The sequence below is a fragment of the Hipposideros armiger genome, unplaced genomic scaffold, assembly GCF_001890085.2.
Source record: "Hipposideros armiger isolate ML-2016 unplaced genomic scaffold, ASM189008v1 scaffold_310, whole genome shotgun sequence".
Classification (NCBI taxonomy): Eukaryota; Metazoa; Chordata; class Mammalia; order Chiroptera; family Hipposideridae; genus Hipposideros; species Hipposideros armiger.
In genome coordinates, this window is record NW_017731660.1 from 648030 (window position 1) to 655132 (window position 7103).

A 7103-nucleotide genomic window follows, 5' to 3' on the forward strand; every position below is an offset into this window, starting at 1 on the left:
GCGCGCGTGTGTGTGTGTGTGTGTGTGTGTGTGTTCAACAGAAATTTATTGAGTACTTACTCTGTGCCAAGCACCGTCCAGTTTCTGGGTAGACAGAGATGGAAGAAAACCCAATCCTTGACCCTCTGTCAATTCAAGTTCGCCCTGCTACTTAGCAAAGTGCTACAAGAGAGCCAAACTGAGGGATGGGTGCAGAAAGGTGTTGTTATGCCCAGGAAATGGGTGAAGGTTGGTTTTGTGGAGCAACAGATATTATAGTGGATCCCTGAGGGATAATTAGGCTTTCAACAGCAAGACAGGAAAGAAAGGCATTCTAGGGAGAAGGGACCACATGTGCAAAGGCACAGAAATTTAATCATGCATAGTGCTGTCTGCCTGTATCAGTTAAGATTAGGATTGTCTGCATGTAACAGAATATCTAAAAGAATAGTGGCTTAAACGAGAGCTGTCCAGTTCTTTTTCACATAAGATGAGTTGAAAATATACAGTCCTGGGTAACCATGACAGCTCTGTGGCCCTAAGGAACCCAGGTTCTCTCTACTTTTCTGCTCCACCATTCTAGCACTGACTTTCATAGTCAAGGTCACTGTATGGACCGAAAGGGCTGCTGAAGCTCCAGCCAGCACATCAGCATTCCAGGCAGCAGGAAAGAGAAAAACCCAAAAGGGCACATCTCTCAGCCAAGTCAGTTCCCTATTAAGTGGACATACTGGAGGGCTTATGTAACACTTCTATTGACATCTCTGGCCAGAATTTTGTCAGGTGCAAGGGAAGCTGAGAAATGTAGTCTTTATTGCGGGAGCAGCTAAAAACTAGGTTTCTGTTATTAAGGAAGAAGGAGCAAATGGATATTGGATGGACAGCTAGTAGTGTCTACCGTAGTGGTAGAATAGAGCAGTGGTCTTTCAGGGCATGGAGAGAGGTGACGGCAAAGGGCTAAACCACAAAGGCCACGCTAAAGAGAGTTTGGACTTTATTTTGTAGAAAACAGGGAATCGCAATGCATGACTGAATCGGTGCACTATAGAGAGCCAAAGCTAAGCCCTGCAGACTGTGGGAGGGGATGGCAGTCCCAGGGGAGGGGCCCAGAGTTGCTGAGAGCAAGCCTGAGAGGAACCCAGCAAGCTCAGGATATCCGAGATTGAGGCAGCTGCAAGCCATCCGTCAGGTGGCTCAAGGGCACCTGAGGATCCAGCCAAAGCTTAGGTGAGAAGACAGGGCTGGGGACGAATGTGGCCAGCCATGCTGAGGTGGATGAGGTCAGCCCAGCAGGGGAGCCCCACTGTTGAGCTGGAGGGATCTGATGGACCCTCAAGTTACTAGCCAGGGGGACAATGGAGTGGGTAAGTGCACAAACTTTAGAGTCAGACAGAGCTAGGTTTGAATCCTAACTTCACCACTTAATAGCCATGAACCCCTGTGCTAGCTGGTTGCCCTTTCCAAGCCTTAGTTTCCTCATCTGCCAAATGGGAATGAAGAGGCCTGCATGAGGGCTGATAGGAGAACTGAGTGGGTGACTGATTAGCCCAGGGAACTGTACTCATCAGTAAACACTAGCTCTTACCATCAAAGGGGCCACCAGTGTGTTTCTTGGGGCCATGGGTATGCCCTACAGCCTTCCAACTGAGCCCTGTGTGGGCTGGCTGGGGAGCCAGTGAGCATGGTGAACCTCCAGGGCTCTGAGGCCCTCCGACTCAGCACAGCCAGGTCCCCGGCGAAGGGGCACCAGCAGCTCTTGCTGGTGGCTTGGAAGGGCATTATGCATTTGCCAGGAGGTGCTCCAGCACCCGCCGCGGGCTCCGCAGAGATGATTCCGGGGAGTTTCAGCCCGTTTTGGAAACTGAGAAAGACAACAATTGCTGGGGCAGAAAGAGAGGGCCCCACCCTGCAGAGAGCAGGGGCCCAGTATGTCCACATGAGCCCCGCTGTGGGGCGTGGCCAATCCCAGCCAGGAGGAAAGGCCCAACTTGGAGTCTGGATAGACAGTACCCCCACCTTGGCCCAAAAGCCTAGCACCCCTTTACTTCCAAGGCCAGTCTAGCCTTTATCCCCATGATGGTTCCAGACTGAACTTTGGGGAAACCAACATGAGAAGGACAAGCACAGGGAAAAGAGCCCTCAAAGGACACTGGAGAGGGACGTCAGAGATATGGCACGTGCCAGGAGCCTGGCATCCCAGAGGGCCAAGAGGGGTGGGAGGTGACCAGGCTAAGCTTGGCCCCATTGTGGGGGGATGACAGCTGGGAAGCAGACATTGGGTTGGTCCAGAGGAGGGGTGGAGGCAAGAGCCAGGGCCAGCTGCTGGAGAAGTGAATGTGTGCGAGCGACAGTCGCTGCAAGTGACAGAGGCACAAAATGGCTCCATAAAGGTTCATTTCCTTTAAAGTGCAAGTCTGGGGTCTGGGGGTCCTGTCCCCAAGTGGGTGAGTGGCTGAAGCAACAGGAGTCAGCAGAGGGAACAGGGCCCTGCAGGGTGGGGTGCCTGGTTGCCCCCCTCCCCCTTCACAGCCGACAAGAGCAATGCCATGGAGCTCAGGCTCCCATGAGCTCCCTACTTCAGGGCAGCCCCTCCACTCCCCAATCTGGGCCCAGTCAAAAAAACTTTCCAGAATGATTCCCAGAATGCACCAGGCCACTACTCCCTCCCCTCCCTGTTCCCGTCCCCCTGCACTGGGAATCTAAAACCTGCTCAGCCTTCTTCCTGGACCAGGACCAGGGTGCCCCTCACCCCAGGCCGTCCTGCCTTCCCTGTCTCTTTCCTGGCTGGCCCTGTGGCATGGTGGTGGATCCTGGGTTGTCTGCAGGGAACACAGGATAGGGTGGGGGGGGGGGAATGATGGCAAGGCTGCATCCAAGCCCCACCCTTTGTCTGCTGACCTTTTCCCAGAGGAGCCACAAAAACCTCAAATAAAGAAAGGGTTCAGGCTTTGGGGGACCATGGGTCCTGGGTTCGTGGTGCAGGCAGCCATGACTGCACCATCTGGTATCAGACACTGGTATAAGCAGCACATCATAAGGAAACTGTCTCCTGGTGAGGACTTGCCTGGGACAGAAATGTAGACTGGCGCCAATTCTGACCTGTCCCCTTGTCTGCGAGCATCCAAACCATAACCCCAACCCCTGCAGAGCGTCCTTCCACAGATGAGCTAACAACAGCCACAACAGCGACAGTGGCTGCGTTTCTATAACACACACAGCTCCTCTTTCTAGAACCTTTCACACCCCAGACAGAAATTGCTCTGCGCTTTTACAGATAAGGAAACTGAGGTTACTGAGGTTAGGTAACCTGACCAAGGTCACATATTTAGAAAGTGGTGGAATTTCTCAAACTACAAAGTTGGGGAAATGATCATCATTTGTAGAAAAATTTTCACTGAGGCCTAAGAACACGGGTTTCCAGTTAACCCTCAGTTACCCAGAATAGCCGCTTCTCCAGAAGCCCCTACACATGTGTGCGTGTGTGTGCCCGCACGCACCAAGGGTTCTCATGAACACAGCTCTTGACAAACAGGCCCTACCACAGGGGGGAATGTACAGGAACCAGCAGCTGTATTCTCTGAATTCAGGCGTGTGCTTGGAGATCCCCAGGTGAAAGGTCGCAAAACATATCTCATTCTAAGCAACAGGCAGGAAAGGCATAGGCGACCTCTGCCACCACGAGGGACACAAGCATCCATTTGGGTCCCCTCTCCAACTCCTTGCTCTCATGAGCAGCTGACCATGGACCACAGGCTACCTCCCTGTACTCACCGCAATGCTGAAGGAAAAGCAGGTGTGAGACAGTGCTCAGCCACCAATCGGCAGTGTGGCCTTGAGCGGTTCACAGTGTGGCCTTGAGCAGGTCACCTTCCTTCTCTGGGACTTAGTTTTCCCATCTGTAAAATCAGGAGTCAGCAAACTTTTTATGTAACAGGCCAGATAGTGAATATTTTGGGCTTAAAGTCTCAGTCACATATTCTTTGTGGGGTTGTGTGTATGTGTGTGCTTTTTTAAACAAGCCCTTAAAAATGTAAAACCCTGTAAAAATGGAACCAGGACAGAATGTACCAGAATAAGGCAGAACCCCTTCTGCTCTACATCCTACCTCCAAGTTCTCATTCAGATCCTTAAAATGGAGATGCTGCCAGCTTTCTCCCAGGTGCCAGGGGACTCCCTTGACCCCGAGGGTTCACAGGCATCCCCCTGCTCTAAACCATTTATTATAATATTGACAGACTTCAATATCCATATTGCCTGCTGCTCCAGGCTCCTAGAATGGTCCCTAACACGGGGCCACCTTGGTGCCTCCCCCACTCCCCAGACTTCCCCACAATATGGCAACTACAGGGCGTAATGCCAGGTGTCCTGGTAGGTCAGTGGCCATGCTGACCCAGCCCTGCCAGCCCCACCCACTGGCACTGCCCCAAAAGGTGTGTGTGTGTGTGTGTGTGTGTGTGTGTGTGTGTGTATGTTTGTGTAGGCATCTCAGTCCTCCTCACACACTCAGCTGATCCTGCATATCCCTGACCTTGGCCATGCCTTGCACTTGTCCTTGTAAAGCCAGGTCCTCCATGCCAGAGCTGTCTCACTGTCCATAGGAGTCTCCCGCCTAAGAGCAGCTGTGTGCCTGGCCCTACCCGTGAGCTCATGATGGTCCTGCTTACAGGGTGCATTTTGTGCTGAGTCGGTGAGCTGGCCTGAGGTGGGAGGCAGTACAGCAGGCACAGGCCAGGTGTTCTGGGGGGCCCAGGAAGACAGACCATCAGCATCTACTTCCCACACCTGTCTTGAGATCAGAACAAACTTGAGTCCAGCAGGGTCTCTGAGCCAGTGAGTTTCTGTGATAGCAGAGGCTGGACAGCTGAGTCAGGGTCTGAAGGGGTCAGAATTACATAGGTGTCAGGTTGGACAAGTTGGTTAGGGGGCCCCGGGTCCCACCTGGCCCACTCTACCCTGGCAGTCCAGCTGAAAACAATGATTAGCTACTACCGTATTTCCCCATGTATAAGACGCTCCCATGTATAAGACGCACCTTAATTTTGGGGCCTGAAATTTGAAAACAAAATGTATTTCATAAAGTTATTGAACTCAAGTTTTCTTCATCATAAAATTCATACAACTCCTCATCACTGTCAAAACTCCTAACCATAGCCAGTCTCAGATTGTTTTCTCAGTTGGAGGAGGACCAAACTTATGTTCAGCAGCATGATTTCCATTCACTTTTGCAAATTGGACCACTTTTAACTTGACTTCAGCACTGTATGAAAATTTTCTGAGCCATTTCTGGGCAGAATGTGGCAAAACGTAACCTAATATACCGGTAACAAGTGTGAAACAATGAACGCAAAGACAACAAGCGCGAAAAAGCGGGAAATGCAAGTAAAAAAATCTACAACCACTGTATAAGATGCACCCAGTTTCTAGACCCCAAATTTTTCAAAAAAGGGTGTGTCTTATACATGGGGAAATATGGTATATATAGATCACTGTTTGTCTGAATTAATGTCAGCCCAAAATCACCTTGTTAATTTGGGCCTCATTGTGTCCACTAGGATGCTGGCCAGAGGGCAAGCCCTACCAAGCTAAGAGGCCTGGAAGTGAAATTGCTGGTAGGGGCTGGTGTTGGGCTGTTGGACCAACTGAAGTGGTTCTTTTCAAGTTGGTTTTAAGACGTCCCCTATGATGGGAAGCCAGGTCTGTTCTAAGAGGGGCAGAGACCTCCAGGAATGTCAATATGAGAGTTCCAGAAAACTTTCTGAAAAGCTTCACACCGCTACCCCAGAGGGTATGCAGGAATTTGCAAGCTGGTGGAGAGGGGACAGTAAAGGGAACAAGGGTGCAAATGCAGAGGCATGAAGGACCTGTTGAAGGTGGAGGAGGGTGGGGACAGGGCAGGGCCTACTGGGGCAAGTAGAGGGAGGTCTCATCATTTGGGCCTCAAGGAGGGTCAAGGCCAGCCTGGGCACCCAGCAGAGCCTGTGCACTGGAGGAGGCACCATCCCGGCAGTCAGCCTTTCTGCACTGAGCCCCTCCTGGCCCCTTTTCTGGGGAAAAGAGGAACTATGTGAGGGCGAGGGGGTTTCAACCAGGCCCGCAGGACCAGCAATGCTCCGGCCTTGAGGCTCCCTGCCTGGCAGTCACTTGGGCCCTAGAGAAATATTGGCAGCTTTGGCTAACCGAATTATTCTTTCGGTTTGAACCAGCTCCCCCTTTTGACTCAGATCCGGCGAACCAAGGAAAGCGCTTCCTCGGCTCAGCGAGCCCGCTGAGTAGGGGGGCGCAGTGCTCTGCTTGGAGACGCCCCAGCACCCTCCCGGTCCAGGCAGAGCGCGCGTGTGTCCTGCGGGATTTGTGGGGGCTTGGCGGCGCGGCGGGGCGGCTCCTTTCCCAGGGGTGGGGCGGAGGAAGGGGCGGCTTCTCCACTGGGCGCCCTGGGGTGTCGTTGAGGACCTGGGCGCGACTTGGCCCGCAAAGCGCGTGCTTCAGGCACCAAAATAGAAAAAGAAAAATGCTTGGAAAGAATTTGCTATTTCCAAACGAGCGTGAAATTGCTGTGTCGGGAAAAGTCACTCTTGTGGGACTTCATTACACTAATTTAACCGTTCAGCCTTGTTTTTATTTCGATTACGCAGGGCATGGGCACCATAGTCTTTTTCAGGTTTGTGTCCCCTACCCCCACCCTGTCCTACCCCAGGGCCCTCAGGCCTGGGTGCCTCTTCAGCCCACCCCGATATTTGTGAGTCTCCTCTTCAAATCCCTGGGGTCACAGGGCAGCCCAGCTGTTATTTTGCAGAATTTCTCTCGCAGCATCCACAGCAGTTCTGCTTATTACTCTTGCCACTGACTCACATGGGAGCAGGGGATTTCTGAGCTGTTTCAAAACTTAACCAGAATATTAGGAGTTTCATGCAGCCCTTGTTTATTTTTTTAAAAAGCCCCCCAAACCAACAATATATTATGACACATAGGAACAGAAGAAGGGGAGGTGGAGTGGGCAGGGACCTTCCAGGACCAAATGGCCCATCTGTGTTGGCTCTGGACCTGGAACCCAGGTGTCCTGTCTCCTTCCCTGTGCCCTGGATCACCCCACACCCTCTGCTTTGCCCTGGGCTGTAGATAAGAGC